This window comes from Rattus rattus, chromosome 1 (genome assembly GCF_011064425.1).
Source record: "Rattus rattus isolate New Zealand chromosome 1, Rrattus_CSIRO_v1, whole genome shotgun sequence".
Taxonomy (NCBI): domain Eukaryota; kingdom Metazoa; phylum Chordata; class Mammalia; order Rodentia; family Muridae; genus Rattus; species Rattus rattus.
Window position 1 is genome coordinate 57,558,594 of NC_046154.1, and position 26,315 is coordinate 57,584,908.

A 26,315-nucleotide genomic window follows, 5' to 3' on the forward strand; every position below is an offset into this window, starting at 1 on the left:
ATTACTTTCATTCTTAGCATGATCCCATACACTATTATCAGTTAGCTCTCTGCCACATACTTGTGGATTGAGATGTAAGATCTCAGCTAGTGCTGCCTGCTTCTGTGCAATCTTCATGAAGGCTAAACCCCTGAAACTGTAAGCCACCATGCCCCCCACACACTTTCTTTTATCGGTTACCTTTGTCCTGATGTCTTATTACTGCAATTGCGAATTAACTAAGATAGAAGTTGGGAACGGGAAGGGGATTATTGTTGTGACAGGCTTGGCAGTGCTGTTTTTGAGACGAATGTCAAAGTCTATGATTTGGGGCTAGGAAAGCAGTTGAATACTGTATGCAGGGCTTAACAAATCATCCTAGTAGAGGCTTGAAAGACAGTGTTGCTGAGGTCAATATGGACTATTGAGAACAAGTATAAGATGTTTCAAAGAGGAAAAATTAGCAATGGGACTAGAGACCATTCTTTTGATATTTTCTCAAAGAATGCAGCTACTTTCTGTCCTCTTACTAAAACCTCCCTAGGGCTAAATTGTAACATAATGGACTAATCTCTTTGGCAGAGATTTCAGACACTCACCTGTATGATTATTAATAATCTATATTATTTCAGGTTTACAATGTAAAAAAAAAAAAGCAAGTGTGAGAAAAATAAATACAAAATGTAAAGTTTGAGAAGAGAAACACACCAGGACATTAAAGATTGAAGCCAACCCTTATGATGAAAGAGAAAAAAATTATTAAACAGTCAGCTCCAAAATGGAATAAGAGGAAGAATACCCTCAGGGCTAGAACCCACTCAACTTGCTTCTAACTCGTAAACAGGAAATGCCTGGGGAATTTTCTGCTCCTAAAAGTGAAAGTTTATGCAAATGTGATTCAAGGAAGGGGGCAGGCTCCACCCGAACCTGGCAGTGGAAGTTTTTCTATCTGGTTCAAGCTTTAGAGTCATAGAAGACACCCAAATAAGAGGTTATAGACTCTCCCTCCATGGTTAAGGAAAGTCACTGAGGTCAGATGTATGAGAGGAATCCCTGCATGGAGGCTGTGAGAGACCATTGTGTAAAGCTGTGAAACTGAAGCCTAGATAGTATTTCAGACCCCAAGATGGTGAAGAAGCCAGAGCCATGGATCTTTGTCAATGAGAGCTACAGAGAGGAAAGGAATAGAACCTAGCCCAAGAGAGAGAAGTGTGTTGTAGTCAGTAAAGTTAGTCAGGGTAGAGCCATGTAAGCCTTTTTACGTTAGACATGATGCTACAGATGGAGTATGTCCTGCTATATTCCAATATTTCTTTGGTCCTATATTTCCTCACTATGCATCAAACATCCATTTTCAAATGGTTGTCTTTATTCTCTGTCATTGTATGCTGAAATTATATCTTTCCTTTAGATATCATAAGGGGCTACAATTGAGTCTGAGAAGAGACTGTACTTTGAAATTTTACCCTATGAAAGGTTATGCACTTGAACTGCTATTGTAATAGTGCCACTACTAGCTATGTTAGCACACAAAGTCAATGATTAGGCATCATTCGCCATCTGGAATATAAATTCTAACTAGATCCAGATTCAATATTTAATAAGGAACATTTTTCTTCTTTAATGAAAGAATATTTTAAAGTCTGATGTGGTAGTGTCCACCTATAATCCTAGCATCCAGGTCATAAAATGTGAAACTATCATGTTTCACATGAAAAGGAAGCAGATCGAACCCTTCCATTTCACTATCTTTTCTCATTGCCACATTTTCTTCCCCATGTTTAGAGCACAGCTTGAAAATCACATAACTTAGGACTGCAGATACTGATCAGCCTTTAGGAGAATTTGCTGTAATTGCAGAGGACCACAGTTTGGTTTACAGCACCCACACTGGACAGATTAAGCCAACTACAACTCCACCTACAAAAGACTATCATCCTTTGGTGTTCATTGGTACCCATATGCATGCACACATGTATACATGCATGTCTTAGTTAGGGTTTTATTGCTGTGAACAGACACCATGATCAGTATAAGTTTTTATAAAGGACAACATTTAATTGCAGCTGGCTTACAGTTTCAGAGGTTCAGTCCATTATCATCAAGGCAGGAGCATGGCAGCATCCAGGCAGGCATGGTGCAGGAGGAGCTGAGTTCTACATCTTCACCCGAAGGAAGCCAGGAACAGACTAAGTATCCTCAGGCAGCTAGGAGGAGGGTCTCCAAGCCCACCCCCACCGTGACGCACTTCCTCCAACAAGGCCACACATTATAATAGTGCCATTCCCTGGGCAAAGCACATGCAAACCATCACACATGCATAAACATAATTAAAAAGAATAAACATTATAGAAGGAGAACCATAGAACTAGTTGATCTGTAAGGTTCTACCAGTCTAGATACATTATTTACAGTGAATTACTGGTTACTTTCCCAAACAGTATTGTCCCAATTCCAGCAGTCACAGCACATATGTGTTTTTATTTATGTTTATTTTATAAAATGGAAGTCAGTCAGCTTTTCTCTATAGGCAATCTTATTAATGAACAAAAATAATATTATGCTTTTTTTGGCTTAAATATAGAATAGCATTTCAGAATTCTGGGTGGAATTAAGCCAAATTGAAGCCAACAAGAACCAGATATAAAATAAATTATTTCACTAAAGTAAATAATCCCTCTCTCTCTCTCTCTCTCTCTCTCTCTCTCTCTCTGTGTGTGTGTGTGTGTGTGTGTGTGTGTGTGTGTGTGTGTTTTGTTTTGTTTTGTTTTGTTTTTCATTCTTGTGGTATCTGAAAGGTGCTGAATAAATTTATTTTAAAGAGAAGTCAATTATTGTGAGAGAAAATAATTGTATTCTTTGGTGATGTTCTAGTTTGTTTCTGCTGTTATTATAAACTTCATGACCAAAAGTGACTTGTGGGAGGAAAGAGGTTAATTACCTTAAAGGCTACAGTCCATTGTTGAGGGAAGCCAGGGCAAGAACTTGAGGCAGAAACTTAAAAGCAGGAACTGAAGCAAAAAACATAGAGAAAAGACACTTTCTTTTTCTGTCTCTGTCTCTCTGTCTCTCTGTCTCCATGTCTCTATCTATCTATCTATCTATCTATCTATCTATCTATCTATCTATCTGTATATGTATATGTACAAATAGTATGTATATGTATATGTATATGTATATGCATATGTATATGTATGTCATCTGTATTGCTCATCTACCTTTCTCATAAATCCTAAGCCTACCTTCCTAAACTCATTTTTCCCAGCTTCACTGAGTTGACAACTGAAGCTAACATTTGAAGTGGTAGAATCCTGAAAATAAAGTAATAGAGATTAAGAAATTTGATTTGCATCTTTTGGCTATACAAGACCATTTTATAATCTATAGAAGACAAACCCCTCAGTCTATAATTCTGCTTCTTTTTATACTACTGTCTTTATCCCTGCACATCTTGTAGGAAAGACAAATTCTGGATTGAAGATTTTGTGGGTAGGTTGATGACTTCTCTGCCCACTGGAAGCCCCACCAGGCTACAAAACCAAGAGGTAGCTACTTCAGTCTCCACATCCTCAGCTGATAGGAAACTATGCCAGGGTGATTCCCAATGACTCCCTAGAACATCCACTCTACTAGGTCTCCAGGTAGTTCTAGAGATGCATCCCCACTTATTTCCATTCTCACTCCCAGTCCTGCCTCACCCCTTCTCTCCAAAAATATTCAACATCCCCGTTCCCCTCCTCACCCACTCTCCCACCCAGTTCCATCTCTTCATCCATCTCTAATGACTATTTTGTTTCCCTTTTGAGTAAGATTCAAGTATCCTTCCTCAGGTCTTCCTTAATACTTTGGGTCTGTGGAATGTAAGATGGCCATTCTATGCTTTATGTCTAATGTCTGTTTGTGAGTACATACTATATGTGACTTTCTGGGTCTGGGTTACCTCACTCAGCATGATCTTTTCTAGTTCCATCCATTTGCCTGCAGATTTCATGATGTTCTTGTTTTTAATGGCTGAATACTATTCCATTATGTAGATGTATTATATTGTCTTTACCCATTCTTCAGTTTAGGGACATTTAGGTTGGCTATTATGAGTAAAGCTGCTAGGAATATTGTTGACCAAGGTCCTTGTTGGGTGGTGGGGCATCTTTTGGGTATATGCCAAAGAGGGTATAGCTGTGTCTTGGTTTAAACAGAGATAAAGAGAGGATTTTCAACGTCTAAGAAGTGTAAGGGTCCGTTGGAAGACCCCCACCCAATAAGTGGGGAGACTGGAATCGCTGCAATATGCAAGAAGTTTATTGTTCCAACGTATGTTGGAGTCCCCCAGCATGCAGGCAAGAGGAGACCGAGCTCACAAAGCACACACTTTTTATAAATATTTTGGTGGGGAATTCAGTGGTCGTCTGAGTTGGATGACTGAGATTGGTTACCCTGAGCAACATTTAAAATTATTGGTCAACTCAAATGGGAAGGTTGTTTCCTTCATTTGGCCCTGTCATGCCCATCTTGTGTGATTTGTGGTATTTCCTGGTATTGTCTTTACTCTGAGTCACTTCTCTCTCTGTCCTCATTTTAGGCAGGATGGTTCCCAGTTTAGGCCATTTCCTTATCTGTCCTTACCCCAGGCAGTCTGGCTATGAGCCACCATCCCCCTTACCTCCCACCCCCCCATCGTGGGGAGCTGGCCTATTATTTCTGACAGGGTTCTCACCGAAGCAGTTAAAGAAATGTTCACAACCTTAGTCATTAGGGAAATGCAAATTAAAATGACTGTAAGATTTCATCTTACAAGTGTCAGAATGGCTAAGATCAAGAACTCAAGTGACAGCACATCTTGGCAACAATGTGGAGCAAGGAGAACATTCTTCCATAGCTGGTGGGAATGTAAACTTGTGTAACCGCTTTGGAAATCTGTTCAGCAGTTTCTTAGAAAAATGGTGGCCATTTGTATTCAAACTAATACAATTACCATTTTGAAGGCTGTTAATTATATAACAAGACCATTTGTCAGTATTCTTCCAAGGACCTAGATTTACAAACCTCATTTTTTCTAGTTAGATAAATAAATTTGTACAGTCAGTTATATGAGACGACTGCTGTTATGTACATATTATGAGTAAGAAAATTGAGATGTAGAGAACATTCATAGTATACTAGTCCACACAATTTGTGGCTGTTGCCTACTTAATAAACCTGTAAAAGTATATGGAATAAAGTAGTTATATTTAATAGGCTTTATTCTATACAGAACATTTTGGGAATTGGGAGCCATGTTGAGAGATTCCTCATGACTTCTGAAGCATCGCCTTACTGTCAACACTTAATACCAAAATGGTATAGTTGTCACAATTGATAGTTACATGAATTCATCATTATTACCCAGAGTCTACAGTTTACATGGAGGCCCATTGTTTTGTGCATCTTATGAGTGAGGAAAAGTTTATAATTACATGCCTAGAGAAGTTTCCTCCCCCCACCCCCATAAATTCTCATCCCCTGTCAACTATTTCGCTTTTTAGTGTCTTTATTGCTTTGGCTTTTTCTGAGTGCCAAACACTTGGAATCATACATGTAGAGTTTTGCATTTATACCTTTTATTTAAAACTGAATCAAGTCTCCCTGTCATTTCCTGCCACGATTTAGTATTTGGAGCATTGAATAACAACAACAAAAATTCCACAGTCTAGATATACCACAATTTATCTGTTAACCATCAAAGATATCTCAGTTGTTTTTAATTTTTTACAGTCACAAACAAATCTGCTTTACATATCCATAACACCTCTAACTTGTTTGTCAAACACCAAGGAATTAAAGTACTGGATATTATGGCAAAATATACATACCTTTATAAAACTAAATCACTACACCATCTTCTGTAATGTTGGTATCATTTGGAATTTTGGTCAGTAATGAAAGTAAATTTCTATATTGTCAATGTTCACTATTTTTTGGCATTCTAGAAAGTGTGTAGAGTTACTTCAGGATCATTGAAGTTTAAATTTATTAGTAATATATGATGTGAATAATTTTTAATATATTTTCCATTTGTAGGTTGTCTTAGTTGAGTTGTCTCTTTTTGTAGTTGGCCCACTCGTAAATATTTATTTCATTCATTTGACATATGTGTCTAGAGTATATGCACACTTGTATGGAACAGGTGGAGGCCAGAAGAGGTTATCACCTCAGAAATGGAGTTACAGGCATTTGCAGGCTACATAACACGTTATGTGGGTACTGAGATAGGAACAACTCCTGTGGAATCATAGGAAAATTCCACAGGCTACACCCCTCCCCTAAGAAAATCTCTCCTGCCAGGAAATTCCACCAGTTATACCTCCCCCACCCATTTGTGGTTTTATAACCTAGATATAATCCTGTCCTCATGGTAGTCACATGACCAGCAGGACCAGCAGGGACTTTCCACCGCCTAAATCCACAGCATTGCTCCAAGGACAATGTGACCACGATGTGGACCAATGAAGTTAAAGGGCAAATGGTTCCAACCAATCCTTGTGTGCCTGGATGTACCCATCCCTATTCCTGTGGCTTTTGTGGTTCTTGTGCATGTACCTGTAGGATGGAGTTCTTCGCGTTCTTCTCCTGCTTGAAGGCTGAGGAACCCTGACTCGCCGGAATTAATAAACCTCTTCCTGATTGCATCGAATCTCAGCTCCGGTGGTCTTTGGGGACCAGTGGATCTTTAGTGGTGGTCCTTCAGGTCCAACACTCCAGTCCTCACAATAGCCTAGCAAACACTCAATCATTGAGCCATCACCCCAGCTCTTTGCAGACCATTTTAATTTGAGATGTGTGTGTATATTATATATTGAGCTTTATCAGTCCTTTGTAGATTTGGGTGACAATATCGCATCTGATATGTTCATTTCAACAATTTCCTCATAGCATGTAGCTCATGCGTAAATTCTCATTCTCTTGACAATGCAGAGGACCAGCCTCAACTTGGAATGGAATTCCTGGGAGAAGGGGTGTCTGGGAGCAGTAAAACAAATGACTTGAAGTCAAACCCAGAGTTACAAGCTGATGGCCTATGTTGTGCTTGAGACAGGTTTCCAGATTGCTCTCTCTATGCTCTGCTCTCTCTGGAGATCTCCAATCATATCTCTGCTCCAGATAGCTTTTTTTTTTTTTTTTTTTTTTTTTTTTTTTTTGTGATTCTAAAACCCTCTCTCATAGTTTCATCTCTTGTAAATAAAAGCCTAGTCTTTTATTTACATATCAATTCAGTCTTTACCCCAGGTTCCCTTTTAATTATCCCATGAATCAGCATCTGGTTCCTCTAGCACATTGATTCTTAGAAAGAGTCAGCAGGAACAGACAAACAGAATAAGATCTGATCACTGGGTGGGACCCTGCCCTGATAATACAATTTCTACCTTGCCTCGCTCGTAACCTAAACTTCCCCTGTTCCAGGCAGTCCTTGAATTCAGGAATCTGCCTGCCTATGTAAGTGTAAAGGAATAAACAAATGGAAAATTTAGCTGGGTGTTGTCCTGTGATCACCGCCCCCTAAATCTTATCTCCTTCCTTAGTATTTTTATGACAAATTGGCTCACAGTGCAGCTGCCTCTGTTCCTTTAGATCTGTGAAGCTCTTTATTCAATTCATATTGCATCTTTATATTTTGTATGATTAGTAAATTTTCGAAATTATGTATTTAAACTTAATTCCCACAACCTTAAGGGTTAGCATGTAGGTCAAAGCATCTATGATTTTGCTGAGACATAGACACACCCTGAACTCCTAGACTCATGCTGCCTCTAACTATCATGGAGTCATTAGCCTTGGAAGAGAGGACATTCCTCAAAGGAGAAACATGAAATATGTACACTATTATCCAAATAAACCTTTTTTTTTTTTTTTTTTTTTTTTTTTGTCATTTTTCGAAGCTGGGGACTGAACCCAGGGCCTTGCACTTGCTAGGCAAGTGCTCTACCGCTGAGCTAAATCCCCAACCCCTATCCAAACAAACCTTATATCTTGCAGCAACCATCAACAATTGTAGAGGCCCCTGCCCAAGTGGCTCTGTTCCAGGGGTGGGAACCATGTCATTCTGTCCTTTACATGGCCATGTGGAATTGGCATGACAATGTCACTTGCAGAGTATAAACTTTATTTTTATCAAGTCTAATTCATAAGTTCTTTCATTCATGGATTATAATGTTTGTTATAGTGTTTGTCTTTGCCCATTTCATGATACTATAACAGAATATTGTGATGGGTATTTTTCAAAGATTAAAAATATATTATAATTCTAGAGACTAGGAAGCAGGATCTCAAGATGCTGGGGTCTTATAATAATATTTTGCTATGACACATGATTTCCCCAAATACATTTTAGTAATTTCCTCACATAGAGTTTTATGCATTTTGTTAAATTTTATGTAAGAATTTTCCTTTTGAGGTGCTAAGTGAAAACTGATAGTTTGATTTTAATTTCAAGTTTCACTTGTTCAAGGTTGATATACAGTAGTAAGTTGGGTTTGTCTATAATAACCTTATCTTTTTGCTATGGTCTCCAGGCATTTCTCATTCTTTTTCATTTATTTGAATTTTCTATACAGAGATCCAGGTCATTTGTGGAGAAAGATGAGTTTTATTTCTTCCTGATCATGTTACAGGTTGTTTTCTTTCTGTATTGTTATCTCATGCTGGAACACAGAACCCAGGCTGACTCAAGATGCTCTCAGAGGCCCTCATGAAATGACAAAGAAGAAGTTAGTTCTGTGTCCTTCTTCAAGGTCAGATTTGACAAGGTTCAGTCTATGGCTGGTGACAGGGACTCTTGAAGAAGTCAAGGTTACAGTTTTGGGGAACCTAACTCTTCCCCTGGGGCTATGGTTATCAGTCTTATTATAGCTGTGTGTGAGGTATTGTTTGTTCTCTTTGTCAATATTGCTTAATTAGTTTTCTGCTTACTCTGTCCCATTTTCCCCTGTGAACAGTTTATGTGATGCTTTATTTCTTAATAAACTTGCTTGGCATCAGACATAACTTGTTTAAGAACTCTTGACCCCAATTTTCCTGTCATTGTTATTTCTGATCTCCCAGTCCTCCTGCTCAAAAACCTGTCACTTAAGAATAACCTGCTGGTCCAGGTCAATTCCAGACTTCTAGTACATTGTGGGAAAGCATTGGTGAAGAAGAATACAAAACCATGTCTTTCATATTATTCAGAAATATTTCAGCTTTTCACTTTAAAATATGAAAATAGTCAAGAGGGGAAAAGTTGTAGAGATTACTTATGATGAAGAAATTTCTAATTCTTTAATTTTTTATGATAAATAGATTTTTGCTTAATGTATTTCCCTCATCTACTGATACAATAGTGTGGTTTTATTCTTCATAATTCTGTTAGAGCGATGGGTTCAATAATTAATTTTTGAGTGTTTAATCAGAGATATTTTTCTTGCCTGTGATTAATACCACTTGCTTGCTTGGGTGCAATCCATTTTATGAAATTAGTGTTTCAATATGACAATATGTAATTCTTGATTTTTGCATCTATATTCATATAGAATTCTGGTTGCACTTTGGATTCTTGGCTTTTTCCTAATGTTGAGACCTACCATTTACATTATAGTAATGATAGTCTCATAGGCTGTGTTTTTCTATTCTGAAAGAGACAATACAGATCTACTTCCTTAATTTCTTGTTTAAATTTGGTAAAATTCATCAATGAACTCATCTAGAACCAGATATCTATCTCTCTCTCTCTCTCTCTCTCTCTCTCTCTCTCTCTCTCTCTCTCCTTTACTTTTTAAAAAATAAATATTCATTCATTCATTCACTTATTTGTTTATTCACTTTACATCCCAATTGCTACCCCCTCCCTGTCCCACCCTCACAAGGTCCCTCCCCAAACTCCCTCTCCTTTTCTTCTGAGAGGATGACAGCTCCCCTTGGATATTCAACTCCTTCCCCCGACCTTAGCACATCAAGTCTCTTCAGGGTTAGGTGCATCCACTGCCACTGAGGCCAGACAAGGCAACCCAGTCAGGGGGAGTGTATTCCATAGACAGGCAACTGCAGAGGATCGGATTCAGCTTGATCAGGAGTTCTAAGGAGGAGGTTTTGGGAGCAGTGGAACAAACAACTCAGTCAATGATAGTGTGCAAGCTGTCAACTATATATTCTGCTTAAGATAGTGCTCTAGGTAGTTCATGGGTTTTCCAACCAAAGTAAGAAAACCTTCTAGAAAAATTCTAAAAGATCTATAGCAGTGCTCTGGGTCGCTCCTGGGTTTTCCAACCAGTATCAGAAAATCTGCTAAACAAAACTGTGAAAGAGCTGTAATAATTCCCTGCATATTTTTGGGTTTACTGACCAATGTCAGAAAATCTGCTAGAAAAATTCGAAAAGGCCTGTAATGCCTCTCTGGCTAGCTCAGCTCCTGCAGTCCAAAGCCCAGTCTTTTATTTACCTATCAATTCAGTCATTTACTCCAGGTTCCCTTTTGATTATCCCACAAATCAGACCAAGCAATAAGCTTTGCTGGATGGAATCCTGCTCAGAGATCACCACTCACACCACTGCTAGACCTAAACTCACTCTGTCCCAGGCTGACTTTGAACTCAGAAATCTACCTCCCTTTGTAAACACAAAGAATACACTTAGCTGGGCAGGATATCACCCAGAGACAACAACTCCCTTACTTCCTGCTGCTTCTTTAGTACTTGAACCATGAGTAATGTTTCTTAACTATTCCTTCCCTTTTATAGATTCCATAGTGCAGATGTCTCTGTTCTTTCAGGTCCTTGGAGTCCCTCATACAATTCGTATTGCATCGTTATATTTTTCAGAGTTGAGAAATCCTTTTTATACATTGTTGAATTCATGTTTTCAGAGCTCTTTCCCACAGCCTTAAGGGATATCCTGAAGATCACAGCATTACCATTTTTGCTGAGGAACATTAGACATATTCTCACTTCCTGGGCTCATGCTTTTTCCAATTATCATAGAGTCATTAACTTTGTCACAAAGAACATTACATGGAACATGAAAAATATGTACATTTTGTAAACAAGTCTTGCACTTACAACTACTTTCTATGCTAGAGGATATCTATGCACTGCTGACTCTGATCCAGGGGCTAGAACACTATCACACTCTCTCTCATGGCCATGTCAGACCCCAACAGGGCAACAACATTAGTGAAAGCCCCGGCTCCAGTTGTGGGGGACACCATGAAGACTGAGCTGTATGTACATTTGCTACATATGTGCAGGGGGCCTAGTTCCAGTTCATGTGTGGTCTTTGGTTGGTGGTTCAGTCTCTCAGAGCCCTGAGGATACAGGTTAGTTGACTCTGTTAGTCTTTCTGTGGAGTTCCTATCTCCTTCAGAGCCCTTATTTCTTCTTCCTACTCTTCCATTAGTCTTCCAGCTCCATCAAATGTTTGGCTGTGGGTCACTGCATCTGTTTAAATCAGTTCCTCAGTGGAGCCTCTCAGAGGACAGTTATGATAGGCTCTTATCAGCAAGCATAACAGAGTATTATTGATAGTGTCAGAGATTAGCACTTGCCAATGGGATGTGTCTCAGCATGGGATGGTTATTGGTGTGCCATTCCTGCTGTCTCTGCTCCGTCTTTGGCCCTACATTCTTTGTAGACAGGGTAAACTTAAAGTCAATTTTTTTTTCCGTTGGTTGGTGTCCCTATCTCTCCACTGAGGTTTATGCCTGGCTTCAGGGGGTAGCCACTTTAGGTTCCATATTCCCACTGTTGTCTCATCTAAGGTCACACTCATTGATACTTGGGAGTCTCCCTCTCCAATGTCTCTGACATACCATTAAGATGTCTCCTACTTTCCCACCTCTGCTACAAATTTCTATTCATTCTCCTGGCCCTCTGGCCCTCTTTTCTGTCTCTCCTTACATCTGATCACTAACTCATCCCCATTTCCTTCCCCTTCCCCTTTCCCATCTGCCTCCTATGATTATTTTATTTCCCCTTCTAAGTGAGATTAAAGCATCCTCAGTTGAGCCTTTCTTCTTTAGCTTTTTTGGTTCTGTACAACATAGTGTAAGTATCCTGTACTTTATGGGAGTTATCCATTTATAAGTGAGTACATACTATGTGTGTAGTTTTTTGGGTCTGGCTTACCAAACCCAGGATAATAATATCCAGTTCCATCCATTTGACTGCAAAATTCATGATGTCTTTGTTTTTAATGGTTGAATAGTATTCCATTGTGTAGATGTACGACAGTTATGTTATTCATTCTTCTGTTGAGGAACACTTAGGTTGTATTCAGTTTTTTGCTATTATCAATAAAACTGCAATAAATAGAGTTGAGCAGATGCCCTTGTGGGATGGTAGAGCATCTTTTTGGTATATTCTCAGGAGTGGCATACCTGGGTCTTGAGATATAAGTATTCCCAGTTTTCAGAAAAACCATCAAATTTATTTCCAAAATAGTTATACAAGTTTGCATTCCCACCAGCAGTGGAAGAGTGTTCTCCCTGCTCCATATCCTCACCAGTATGTGCTATCACTTGAAATTATGGTCTTAGCCTTCCTGACAGGTGTAAGATGGGAACTCAGAGTTGCTTTGATTTGCATTTCCTGAATAAAGATCCTCTCCCAATGTGAAGGCTGTTGCTTTTTTATTTTTCCTATTCAGTTTCCTTTGTCTTACAGAAATGTTTCAATTTCATGAGGTCCCATGTATCAGTTGTTGATCTTAAAGACTGAGCCACTGATGTTGTTTATGAAGTTGTCTCTAGACCAATGAGTTCAAGGGTGTTCTCCAGTTTTTGTTCTGTTAGATTTAGTGTATCCAGTTTTACATGGAGGTCTTTGATCTTCTTAGATATGAGGTGTGTGCACAAGGATAAATAAAGTTGTATTTGTATTTGTACTACATAAGGGAATCTGACCCACTCTTCTGGCCTATGGGGGAAATGCACACATGTATACTTGAACACACACACACACACACACACACACACACACACACACACACACACACTCACATTTAAATGAGGAAGAATTCATTTTGGATTACAATTTGAGAACATCGTTCTATCACAGTGAGGATGGCACGGGAATAAGAGGGGAGGACATGAGAGTGGAAGGAGGAAGGTAGAATCAGAAAGCAGAAAAAGACTAGGAAATTAGTAGTAGGCTTCAGTGCCAGAGGAGCTTATCCACAGTGACTCACTTCTTCCAATAAGATTAATACAGGTTGCATAACCCTTCTAAATAGCATCTCCAACTAGGTATATCACATACATTTTATAAAAAATTTTAAGCCAAGAAATAAAAAAATTAAAGTGTTTTTATTGTTGTTGTTTGAGATTTCTCTTTTCAGATGGATGACCTATTTTTAATTGGGTTTATTTTATTTTTGTTCGGGTTTCTTTGTTCGTGTGTATTTTAGATATTAAGCCATTGTTGGAGGTATAACTGACAATGAATATCTTCTCTATTTTGTGGACTACCTTCATATTCAGTAGACTTTCTTTTGCTGTATAGGAGCTTCTTGTTTTCATGAGATCCTTATTTCCTGTACCACCAAATTCTTATTAACAATGAACTTTTCTTTTGCCTATGTGTTGAAATGTGCTCCCTACTTTTTCACAGTACCCAGTCCAACATTCAGATTGATTAGATTTGAGTTTTGTGCAGAAGGAGAAACAAGACACTACCTTTATTCTTTTACATGTTAAGAACAGTTCCCAGAGAACCATTTGTTGGGATATGGGATGTAATTTTAGCATCTATGTCAATTATGAGCACAGTTACATGGAGGTATATCTAGGTCGTCAATTTTATTCCATTGTCTTATATGTTTGTTCCAGTGTTGTATGGCTTTTATTACTATGGCTCTAAAAATAACTGGAAATTAAGTTCAGTGATACTACAGTATTAATTTGGTTTGGTATTTTTTTTTTTTTGGTGGTTCATTGATTTTTCTCTTCCTGTACAAAATTTAAGATTACTTATTCTATGTATGTGAAGTATATATGCACCTGAATTTTATTAGAGTTTCATGAAATTTATAGATTGCTTTTAGTAGTAGAGCGGCTGTTTTCACATTAATTTTTGAGTATTGAAGTTCTTTTCTTCTCCACCTGTCTTCTTCTATTTCTTCCTTTACTGTCAAACCTTTCAAGTTAGAGTTCTTTCATTTCTTTGGTTAAGTTTATCTCTAGGTATTTTATTTTTGTGACTCTTGTTAGTTGAATTATGTCCATGACTTCTTTTTAAATCCTTTATGATTTTTTTCACTTTTTGAAATTAAAATAGTTACATAATTTTCCTCATTTTTCTTTTCCTCGAATATTTCCCATGTTTTCACCATTGTTTCTTCAGTTATTGTGATACATATTCAATAAACCATATATTATTTACTATATGTCCATGCATTTATATATTGTTAAATACATAAACAAATTGTGCTTAGAACATATAGTTACTTGTATTGCATAATTCAGAGATGGTCAGTTGGTTTTGGGTAACCAATAGGTGTAATCTTCCCTGGGGAAGAAGACTATTTTTCCCATTCTCAGCATTCCTTAATCATCTGTAGTGGTTTTTTTCCCTAGATTGAAGGACTGATGAGATTTTTCAATTAAAGATGTTTATGTAAGGAAATCCATTGGTGCCATCCTTATTCAGGTCTTGTTTAGGTAGTTGTATTAATGAGACTTCATGGGTCTGCCTTCTTTGAGATTTCTCAGAGACATAATCTCACAGCAAACTTTTATTCCTTGGGGTCTTACATTATTTCCACCCCCTCTTCTGTTATAATCCCTGAGACTTAGCTGTGTAGGTGCTGCAATTAAAATGCATCAGTTGGAGATGGGTACCACATAGTCATTTGCTTTTTAGCATTTTATCACTAATAGTTTTCAGTAATCATCTCTGAATGTTGGGCGCAGTCATGATTCTTTATAAAACTTCAGATACTCTCTTTCAGTGTACTTGCTATTGTTATGCAGGAAGGCTTCTAGATTTTATGTGTGAATTTTGTACCCTGCCACTTTGCATATAGACACATATAATGTGCAAATAAAGATACTTTGACTTCTTTTTCTATCTATACACCCTTTTTAGATTCTTCAATGATACATTCATCATTCAATACCATGTTGTTCTATTTCCGTGCCTTTGTATAATTTCTGCATTTTTCTATTCTGTTGATATGTACTTTCATTCCACTGTGGTAAGAGAAGACTTAGGTAGTTCTCTTAATTTTCCTATATTTGTGGAGACTTGCTTTGTGTCACAATATGTGTTCTATTTTAGAGAAAGTTACATGGGTTGCTGAGAAGACTATTTATTCTCTAACATTTGAGTGCCAATCTGTGGATGACAGGTCAATGTGCTCTATAGTGTCATTCAATGCCCACATTTATCACTTAGTTTTTGTCTGGATGACCTGTGTACTATTGAAAGCAAAATATTGAAGTCATCAACTCTTCCCGTGTCTTTACTATCTTTGGCTTTATGTCTAGTAGCACCTCCTGTATAAAATTGGGTACACCTGTGTTTTGAGCATATGTGTTTCGAATTGTAATGTCTTTATGATTGATTGTTCCTTGATCAGTATGCAGTTATCTTTATCTCTTTTGATTAATTTTGATTGGAAGTCAATTTTGTCAGATATTAAAATAACAACTCCTGCTTATTTCCTGGTTCTGTTTGCCTAGAATAGCTTTGCCCAAGCATTCACCCATGGCAGTATCTGTCTTAGGTTATTAGATGCTATTTTGTAGGGGCAATAAAACAATGGATTCTGACTTCTAAAATCCAATTTACCAGCCAGTGTCTTTTGATTAGAACTTTAGACTATTAATATTCACAGTTATTTTTGAGAGATTTATATAAATTTGTGGGGCAGCGGGCAGTGAAAGATTCCTGGTCTAGACAGGTCGAATCCTCCGGAGACCCTAAAGGGGATGGCACGTGTATTCCCAGCCTCCCAGATCAGGGCCTAACTAACTGCAGCCCTCCACAAATCCCTGTAGAGAGGTTTGAGACAGACCTGTCACATAGAGCAATGCCCCAAGCCACTCTGCCACAGGCAAGGATGTGAGCACAGGTCACATTATCTCAAGACAGATCAGTCATGGAGACAGGACCACACCCCTGAATATGTAGATGAGGTCTTCCCAAGCTCTCAGGCCAAACCAATGGGAAGCACCTGCTGTCAGAAACTGACCCATCCAAAAAACTGTATTTAAGTGCTGTGTTCAGAATTAAAGGTGTGCAGAAATTATTCCATCCTCTGAGAGCTTCTGAGATCTGCTCTCCTGAAGCCATCGCTGTCAGAAGCGCTCCCCACCCCCACCTTCCCTCCTCCTCCCCCCTCCCACCCCTCCCACACACACACACCTTGGCCAGCTAGTCAGTCCCCTGCTGGCTCAGCCTGGTCCAAGCAACTGAAGCTGCCTCAGTGGAAAGGACAAAGACTGGCACTTTAGGTGGCAAAGCTGTTCCCTCTTCCTGGCCAGGCTATCTTCCCTTTGCTGGAAAATCCACACACCTAGCCCCTAGATCACCATGGAGAGTGCCCTCCCCTCCCCCAACACCAGAGCCCTACATACATTCTTACAGCTTCGTTATAGTTTGGGTTTTCTGCTTAGTCTACCTTTGATTAACTAACCTAGCATTGTTCATTTTTTTTTTAACCTGTATTTTTAAGCATGGTATTTCTTCTCTTCTGTCAGTCTGAGAAATCCATTTTAGTTTTCTCTGTAGAGTTAGCTTGATGAACATAAATTCTTTACTTTGCTGTCACCGTGGAAAGTTATTTTTTCCTTGCAATTATGACATTTTCCTTAGCTCTAATCATCTGTTTAGGCACACAGTTTTAGAACTCACAAGATATCAGCCCAATACTTTCTTTCTCTTAATGTTTTTCATTAAAAAAAATCAATGAAAATATTTCTGTGAAAAACTATACAAAATATCTAATATTTTCCAATAATTTATTATTCACTTTACACTTGATCACAAATCCTCTTTCTCTTCTCCTCCCAGTGCCACCCTTATAAATTCCTTCCTACATTATCCCCAACCCCTTCATCTTAGAGGAGGGGAAGCCTTCTTTGCTACTACCCTGCCCTGGGACATTTATTCCTAAAGACAAAGCACATCCTTTCTCACTGTGGCCCACCCCTCTAGGCACTCCAGCTAGGGGAAGTAGATCCAATGGCAAGCAACAAAGTAAGAGACAGCCATAGCCTCAACTGTAAAGGGACCCACATCTGCTGCAGATATGTATGGGACCTAGTTCCAGCAGCTGCGTGCTCTTTGAGTGGTGGTTAAGTCTTCGTAAGACCTCACGGGCCCAGGTTATTTGACTCTGTAGTACTTCTTGTGATGTCATTGACCCTTATAGCTTGCTCAGTTCTACCCCTGATGCTTCCACAAGACTCGCCTTTCTTTGCCAGATGGTTTGCATCTGTTTCTATTTGCTGCTGGATGAAGCCTCTCAGGAGAGAGTTTCTGTCTGCAAACATAGCGGAGTATCAGTAATAGTGTCATGGTTTGACTTTCTCCCATAGGTTGGGTCTCAAATTGGGCCAGTCATTAGTTGGTCATTTCCTTAATCTCCGCTCAGTCTTTATCCCTATACATTTATAGACAGGGCAAGTTTTGAATTGAATGGCTTGTGTGTGGGTTGATGTCAACCTCCTTCTACTGGAAAGTCCACCTGGCTAGAGGAGGTGGTCACTCCAGTCTCAATATACCCCATTGTTATAAATCTTAGCTAGGGTCTCCCAAAAGACTCTCTGGAGACTCTCCATCCCAGGTCTCTAGGTAGTCCCAGAGATGTCGCCAATTGATTTCTAATGTCACTCCCAGCCCTCTCTGTCCATCCTCTCCCTTCATCTTATCCCCACCCCAGTTCCCCTTTTCATGCTCTCTCCCATCGACCTCCATCTTTCCATCCACCCCTGATGATTATTTTGTTTCCCCTTCTAAGTGAGATTCATGCATCCTCCCTTGGGCCTCCCTGGCTCCCTGGGACCCAGGATTTTGGGGTCTGTGGATTGTTGCATGGTTATCCTTCACTAATGTTCACTTATAAAGGAGTTTACACCATACCTGCCCTTCTGGGTCTGGGCTACCTCATTCAGAATGATATTGCCTAGTTCCATCCATTCCTTACATATTCCATGATGCTTTTATTGTTAACAGCTGAAAGTACTCCGTTGTATAGATAGATGTACCACCTTCTATCTATTCTTCAGTTGATGGGTGTCAACATAGTCTCCAGTTTCTGGCTATTACAAAGAAAGCTCCTAAGAGCATAGCTGAGCAAGTGTCCCTGTGGAACAGAAGATATATTTTGAGTGTGTGTCCAGGATTGCTATAGCTGGGACTTGAGCTAGAACTATTACTAATTTTCAGAGAAACTGCCAGATTGACTTCCAAAGCCTGCACTCCCACCAATGGAGGAGTGTTCTTGCTCTACATCCTCGCAGGGATAAGGTGTCAGTTGAATTTTTGATCTTACCCATTCCAAAAGGTGTAAGATGGGATTATTTTAAATATAACATGGATTTCTTTGATTTGCATTTCCCTATTATTCCTCTGTTAGCTCTATGGTTGGTGAAGATCTTTTCCAATTCTGCTGGCTGCTGTTCTTTCCCATGAGTAGTATCCTTAGCCTTTCCAAAAACTTTTCACTTTTATGAGATCCCATTTATTAATTGTTGATCTTAGCACCTGAGCTATTGGTATTCTGCTCAGGAATTTGTCTCCTGTGCCAATGAGTTCACAGCAGTTTCCCACTTTCTCTTCTATTAGGGTTAGTGTGTCCAGTTTTATGTTGAGGTCTTTGATCCACTTGACTTGAGTTTTGTGTAGGGTGATGTTCTTGGTTTTGTAGGTCTAGTGAAGAAAGGTAGAGCAGTGGCTGGACAATGGAGCTGGGGACCAGGGGTAGCAAGCAGTTCAGGACAGCTGGGTATGCCCTAGAGGACTCTAGTGCAGGGGAATGGGGGTAGTGAAGGGATCTAACCTGGACGTTCCTGGTCTGGTGAAGGTGTGGGGTGCTGGAGGGGAGAATGACAATCCAGGTATTGTTCTGATAGACCAGCCTTTATAAATGACATGGTTCTTCTCTCTTGTAGCCTTCAATGACTGCTCTGTTGCTGTTGTTGTTTTCATGCACTTAATGTTTTGACTATCATGTGATATGGAGGACTTTCCTATCTTTTTCTGTTTATTTCGTATTCTATATGCCTCTTCCACCTGAATGAGCATCTCTTTCTCTAGATTTGAGGATTCATTTTTGTGATTTATTGAAAATATTCTCTTCACCCTTGAATTAAATTTCTTCTATGCCTATGATTCACAGATTTGATCTTTTCATAATGTTCCAAAGATTTGCCACATTCTATTAATAGTTCTTGTGAGATGTTTCTATTTGTTCATTTTTAACTTGTCATTTTCTTTACTGGGTAATCCAATTCCTTTCCCTTGATTTCAAGCTTCTCACTCTGTCTTAAACTGTATTAATTCTATTGGTGAGGCTTTCCACTGAACTTCCTAGACTTACTGAATTTTTATTCAAGTCATATTTTGGTGTGGGTTCTCATGTTTTTCTTTATTGACATTTACTTTCATATCTTGGATTGTCTTTTTCATTTCATTTAATTCTATTTTCTTTTTCAACATTCCTTTTGAGTGCCTCTACTATATTTGTAATAGTTATTTTGAATGTATTCTTTTTAAGTGTCATCCAAGTTGCTCTCACTTGGGCCCATTACTGGGGAGTTAATATTTTTGCAGGAGATATTTTGCTTTATTATGTTTTATATAATAAGACCTGGGTATCTGGAATTAGAACATTGATTGTGTCCTGTGGTACGCTAGGCTCACCTTCATTGAGTGATTATTTGAATCTTATTTGCTGTTACCTTGGCTTGACAGGTTTCAGATCAAGTGTTTGATGTTTGAAGTTGAGTCTTGTGATCACTCAGTATTGGTTCAGGATGTAGGCAGTAGAGTTCTTAGTTCATCTAGTTCCCATCAGCAGGCACTCTGTAAACTGAGTGTCTCACTCATGGTTCCTATTCCTGCACAAATATCATGACAATAAGCAAGTTGGGGAGGAAAGGGTTTATTCAGCTTATTTTCATATTGCTGTTCATCACCAAAGGAATTTAGGACTGTAACTCAAGCAGGTAAGAAAGTAGGGGCAGATGCAAAGGCCATGTAGGGATGTTGCTTCCTGGCTTGCTTCCCCTGGCTTGCTCAGCTTGCTTTCTTTTGTAATCCAGGATCACCAATCCAGGGATGATACCATTCACATTGGGTCCTCCTCCCTTGATCACTAGTTGAGAAAATGTCTTACAGCTGTGTCTCATGGAGGCATTTCTTAAACTGAAGCTCCTTTCTCTGTGATAACTTCAGCTTGTGTCAAGTTGATGCACAAAACCAGTCAGTACACTGAGCAAGCTGTCCTTGTGGTTCCTTAGAAGCCAAAAGTTAGAACACCAGAGAGAAGCAGAGATGAGGATTACCTATGGAGCACACAGATTTCCACACAGGTCTCTAATGGCAGTGTTGGGAAGACATAGAGGGAGGGAGAGATGTATGCAACTTTTGAAGTGAGCAGGTCTTTGGTACATATATGCAGATGGTGATTTTAGGGTCCTAGACAGGATATGGGGGATAGTTAACTGAAGGGTGAGAAGGTACTCAATATAACCTCTCAGATGATGGAGTCTAGGTCCCAGAGAAAGATAGAGGAAGGGCTATCTGTGGCTAAAGCAGGTTTAGTGAAGGTCACATGGTAGAACTTATGGTCCCAGAAGGAGCAGAAAGGGAGGATCAACTTTGGAGTGAGCAGTCTCATGGCAGAGGCAAAGGTCCTTATATTGCAGAGTTAATATTCCTTTATTGATCTTTGAAAAGTGTTTAGTTTAAGTGCTTTTATATTGCTTTAATATAAACAATTTATTTCAGTCCTAATTTTTATTACTTATATTATTTTGATTACTGAGAATTTAATTTTCTCTACTTTTAGTTTCCTATTGTTTAATCAATTGATTTTAGGTCTTTTTTCTCTTCTGATGTATGCATTTAATGTCCCAATTTATTTCTGATCATTGCTTGTGCTATTTGTCACATTTTATATATTATTAACATAGACATACACTTCTCTCTGTCACTCTCTCTACTTTTCCTCTGTACCTCATTCATCGTTTCACATTAAGTGCAGTAGTTGAGAATATGAATGTTTATCATCTGATTTTATTATCAAATTAGCTATCGTTTTTCTGATGTCCCCCTATTTAACAAACATCATTTAGATATTATACATACATTGACCTTGTTTTCCTATCTTTAAAACAAATTTGTTCAAATGGCCTTCTTTCCTATTAGTAGTCTTAGTCCATTGAGGGAATAGGGCCTATTTTCTCAAGTAAATAGTTCAAATAATAATTTTGGAATCATTAAAAAAATGATATTGAGGCAGAAGCCAATCCTTAATAGAAGTCTTAGTTACCCTATCAGCTAACATTTCCTTCATTTAGTAATATTATCATAAATACAGGAAAATCATATCTGACTTTTCAGGTGTTATTAGGTTATAGCAGGAATTTAAAAGTTTGAATAATTTGTTGTTTGGTGTCTGCAAGTGGGCTAGATGCCTAAGTGGGCGGTCTCTGGATGGCCCTTCCTTCAATCTCTGTTTCATTTTTTTTTTTTTTTTTTGAAGCTGGGGACCGAACCCAGGGCCTTGTGCTTGCTAGGTAAGTGCTCTACCACTGAGCTAAATCCCCAGCCCCTCATTTTTTTTTTATCTTTGTCTTTCCTAACATTTTTGGGTTAACAATTTGGAGCTGTGTGTGACCTCATTCCTCAACTGGGAGCTGTGCCCATCTAATGGAAGAGCTAGGGGAAGGAATGAAGGAGGGGAGAGGGATCGCAATCCCACACTTAGAACAATAATATAAACTAATTGGAAACCCCAGAGCTCCCAGGGACTAAGCCACTAACCAAAGAGCATACATGGAGGGAACCATGGCTCCAGATACATATGTAGCAGAAGATAGCCTTATCTGACATCAATGGGAGGGAAGGCCCTTGGTCCTGTGGAGGTTTGATGCCCTGGCATAGGAAGAGACTGATGAGGATGGAGTGGGTGAGTGGGTAGATGAGCACCCTCATAGAGGCAAAGAGGAGGAGGTAGAGGGCAGATGGGGTGGGGAGATTGTGGAGGGGTAACTAGGAAGGGGAGTATAATTTGAAATGTAAACAAATAAAATGATTAATAAAAATTTGAATAAAGTAGTAGCTTCAATAGAGAATGTCCTTATTGACTTTCCCAATGTTATTATTTTATCAAAAATATTGATCAAATTTGCTTTGTGATGTTGGTCACATCAGCATAGAGCCAGCTACTCTACAAAAACTCCACCAGTGTTGCTAAGCTAGTTTATGTATGTGCCTAGATTTCTGATAATCGAAGACTCTAAATTGTATCTCCAAAGCTCTCCCTTCCACAGGTAACGCAGATCCTGACTGATGTGATCTCTCACTGCAGGCATAGCTTCATATATTGTACTTTGTGGCTCTTTGTTTATTTCTGCTTCATTTGTTTTTACTAATAATAATGATTGGAGCTCTAGAAAGCTTATATTTACTCATGAATTTTTGGACATTGTACCAATGAAAATATAAATTTGATATGTGAATTATATCCATCATTCCTTTGATACTATATTTGAATTAAGCTGGATATCTGCTGTCATTCTATTTGTAGACTTGAATAGGCCTCATTCCAGTATCTGGTGAAAACTTTGTCTGGAAGTATTTGCGAAGAGGTTTCTGAAAGAGAGTAGCATCTGAGTAAAGAGACTCCACCCCTTCCAATGTGAGAGGCTGTCATATAATGATGCACCGAGAATCTGAATGTAACAGAAGGGTAAAAGGAGTTTGAATGCACGCTCAAGCTCTTATACTTGGTTATAAGTTCCCAATTTTCTCTTCTTGCAGCATTTGGTTTTCCCATGTTTATGGAGTATTCAAACAATGCATTCTTCTGGTAAGCTTCATGGGCTTAAGCTGAAGCACTTCCTATATACACCATCCACACTAAAGTTTCAACATTAGTTTATATAACTTTCACTCTGAGGTCCTCCTTTAGGACCATACAAAGATGAATAAGACAGTATGTAACCTCAGGAACATGAAAATGTACATAGGGATATGAACACATAGTAAGTTGTTGGGCATTTGTTGTGGAAGACTTACCATTTTGTGGGCCTACTACTACATATGATTTCAGACAGTGATGTCAGAAGACAAGAATGATCTAAGAGCCCCTTTCATTCTTAAAGATATTAATTTAACACTTCAAACATCTGAGTTTACAGGAAGATGTCAGGGTGTTGACTGTGTAATATTTAAAAATATATGAATAGTGCTTCCAATTTCCATCTGTGCTCTGTACCACAGCTCTCCAAAGTTCTGCCTGGAGAGAGCTGGTCTCCCAGGAGTGCTGTCACACACAAGGTCACAGATGAGACCAGCACTGTTGCTCCAATAGCTGGACAAAGAGGGACCTGCCAGGAGCACATAGGGCAAAGGACTGCAGTTTCCATCTGCATCCAGGAGATAACCCTGTGCCACAGCTCTCTGAACCCAAATTCTGCCTGGAGAGAGTTGATCTCCCAGGAGTTCTGGCACATCTTATCACAGCTCTCCATAACCCAATACCTCCCAGAGAGAGGTGGTCTCCCAGAATCACAGACTCACAGGCTCACAGGAGGGACAATCTCCAGTCACAGGTAGTAAGACCAGCTAATACCAGAGATAACCAGATGATGAGGGGCAAGCACAAGAACACAAGCAGCACAAACCAAAGCTACTTGGCATTGTTGGAATCCAATTCTCCCACTAAATCAAGCCCTGGATACCCCCAACACAATGGAAAACAAGAGTCTGGTCTAAAACCACATCTCATGATGATGATAGAAGACTTTAAGGAGGACATAAATAACTCACTTAAAGAAATACAAGAGAACACAGGTAAACAGATAGAAGCTCTTAAAGAGGAAACACATAATCCCTTAAAGAAATAGAGGAAAACACAACTAAATAGGTAAAGGAATTGATCAAAACTATCTGGGATCTAAAAATGGAAATAGAAACAATAAAGAAACCACAAAGGGAGACAACCCTGGAGATAGAAAACCTAGGGAAAAAAATCAGGAGACATAGATGCAAGCATCACAAACAGAATAAAAGAGCTAGAAGAGAGAATCTCAGGTGCAAAAGATACTATAGAAAACATTGAGACAACAGTCAAAGAAAATGCAAATTTCCCAAAGCTTCTAACTCAAAACATCCAGGAAATCCAGGACACAATGAGAAGACCAATTGTAAGTATAATGTATAGAAGAGAGTAAAAACTCCCAATTTAAAGGGCCAGTAAATATCATCAACAAAATTATGGAAGAAAACATCCCTGACGTAAACAAAGAGAGGCCCATGAACACACAAGAAGCCTACAGAACTCCAAATAGACTGAACCAGAAAAAATTCCTCCCACCACATAATAATCAAAATACCAAATGCGCAAAGCAAAGAAAGTATTAAAAAGCTGTAAGGGAAAAATGGCATGTAAGATTTATGGGTAGATCTATCAGAACTATACCAGACTTCTCAAAATAGACTCTAAAAGCCAGAACATCCTGGGCAGATGTCATACAGACACTAAGAGAACACAAAGGACAGACCAGGCAACTATACCTAGCAAAACTCTCAATTACCATACATGGAGAAACCAAGGCATTCCATGACAAAAACAAGTTTCAACAATAACTTTCCAAAAATCCAGCCCTACAAAAGATAAGAGGTGTGAAATCCAACACAAATAGGGAAACTAGACCCTAGAAAAAGTAAGAAAGTAATTTTCTTTCAACAAATCAAAAAAAAAAAAAAAGATACCCACACAAACATAATTCCATCTCTAACAACAAAAAATAAGAGGAAGCAACAATTACTGGTCCTTAATATTTCATAATATCAATGAACTCAATTCCCCAATCAAAAGACAGACTAACAGACTGGATAAATAAACAGGGTCCGGCATTTTGTTGCATAATGGAAATGTACCTCAGTGACAAACATTGACACTGCCTCAGGATAAAAGGCTGGAAAAAAACTCCAAGCAAACAATCCCAAGAAATAAGTTGAAGTAGCCAATCTAATGGGGAATAAAATCGACTTTCAATCAAAAGTAATCAAAAAAGATAAGGACACTTCTTACTCCTCAAAAGAAAAGTCTACCAAGATGAACTCTCAATTCTAAATGTTTTTGCTGCAAATGCAAGGGCACCCACATTTGTAAAAATAAACTTTACTAAAGCACACACTGCACCTCATACAATAACAGTGGGAGACTACAACACCCCAATCTCATCACTGGACAGATCACGGAAACAGAAACTAAACAGAGACACAGAGAAACTAATAGAAGTTATGAACCAAATGGATTTAACAGATATCTATAGAACATTTCATCCTAAAACAAAAGAATATACCTTCTCAGCACCTCATGGTACCTGCTTGAAAATTGACCAAATAATCGGTCATAAAACAGGCCTCAACAGATACAAGAAGATTGAAATAATCCCATGCATCCTCCCACATCACCATGGACTACGGCTGGTCTTCAATAACAACAAAAACAACAGAAAGCCCATATACATTTAGAAGCTGAACAACTCTCTACTTAATGATAATTTTGTCAAGAAAGAAATAAAGAAAGGAACTAAAAACTTTAGAATTTACTGAAAATAAAGGCACAAAATACCCAAACTTATGGGAAATGAATGCAGTGCTAAGAGGAAAACTCATAGCTCTCAGTGCCTCCAAAAAGAAACTGGAAAGAGCATACACTAGCAGCTTAACAGCACATCTGAAACAAAAAAGCAAATACACCCCAGAGGAGTACAGGACAAGAAATAATCAAACTGTGGCTAAAATCAACCACAAGAAAAGTCAACAAAACCAGGAGAAAATCAACAAGATAGATAAACCCTTAGCCAGACTAACCAGAGGGCACAGAGAGAGTATCCAAATTAACAAAATCAGAAATGAAAAGGGGATATACCAAAAAAATCTGAGGAAATTCAAAAAAATTATTTGATCCTACTACAAAGGCCTATATTCAACAAAACTGGAAAAGTTAAATCAGGATCAGATAAACCATCTAAACAGTCCCATAACTCCTAAAGAAATAGAAGCAGTTATTAAAAGTCTACCAACCAAAAAAAGCCCAGGATCAGAGAGGTTCATTGGAGAATTCTATCAGACCTTCATAAAGGACCT

The 26,315-nt window shown here is 38.7% G+C and overlaps 3 non-coding genes across 3 annotated transcripts; all 3 read right to left on the reverse strand.

The window, feature by feature from the left end:
* Window positions 1-10,166: 10,166 nt before the first annotated feature.
* Window positions 10,167-10,228, reverse strand: LOC116890414. The gene has a single exon (XR_004386615.1). It is a non-coding gene; the product is annotated as a U7 small nuclear RNA (small nuclear RNA).
* Window positions 10,229-10,241: 13 nt separating this feature from the next.
* Window positions 10,242-10,304, reverse strand: LOC116890429. Its single transcript, XR_004386627.1, has one exon. It is a non-coding gene; the product is annotated as a U7 small nuclear RNA (small nuclear RNA).
* Window positions 10,305-10,316: 12 nt separating this feature from the next.
* On the reverse strand, window positions 10,317-10,378 carry LOC116890432. Its single transcript, XR_004386630.1, has one exon. It is a non-coding gene; the product is annotated as a U7 small nuclear RNA (small nuclear RNA).
* Between the last annotated feature and the right edge of the window lie 15,937 nt (window positions 10,379-26,315).